Source organism: Capsicum annuum, chromosome 10, assembly GCF_002878395.1.
Source record: "Capsicum annuum cultivar UCD-10X-F1 chromosome 10, UCD10Xv1.1, whole genome shotgun sequence".
Lineage (NCBI taxonomy): Eukaryota > Viridiplantae > Streptophyta > Magnoliopsida > Solanales > Solanaceae > Capsicum > Capsicum annuum.
Window position 1 is genome coordinate 87,478,828 of NC_061120.1, and position 763 is coordinate 87,479,590.

Here is a 763-nt window from a genome sequence, read left to right on the forward strand (position 1 = left end):
GACGTAACAACATCGCATCAAAGAAAAGATTGTGAATAGGGAAATGATTAACGAGGGGGGGACAACGCTTCTGGCACCCAAGCTAATGTTGCCCCAAGATGCCCAAGGTTGCGTCAACAAGCGCAAGGTGATGTCAGGTTAGGGCTTACGTCCTAAAATCAACTACCACTGAGGTGCGCGAGGATGACATGGAGGCATTGTCTGAGGACGTCTCGCGTAGTAAAGAGTGGACTGTGAAGGGGACCGCGTGAAATGTACATCATGGAAGTCTTTGGCGAATGCTTAGAGAAGGCAATAGCCCTCTTAACGTTGGGTATGAATATGATGGACCTGTCCAGACGGCCACATGACTTCTTGCCATCAAACTTGTTGGCATCGAGAACGTTATACAAAAAATAAAGAGTTAGATATATGTAACAACCTTAACTAACTTTCAAATAAATATTAGAGGTGGAAGAAGTATTAGTTAATTAATGAGATACAGAGGGAGTAGATTGCAAATAATAAAGGGCCAAGATTAAAAGTAGTTAATGAAGATTGAACGATTGGGATGATGTGGGCAAATCCTCAAATACACACTGGAGGAGAGAGAAGAGCACGTTGAAAATCTGGTAACTAACAACTTCTCAACCCTTTCCTTGCTTTCTTCTTCCCTTGCTGTTGGTAGCTCTGTGTTACCTAAGCTTGGATCTTCCCCTGTAGCTCAGAAATCTACCCTCTTAGGCTTAGCCCGGAAGTGTATGGACATAGGAAGGCTAATCAC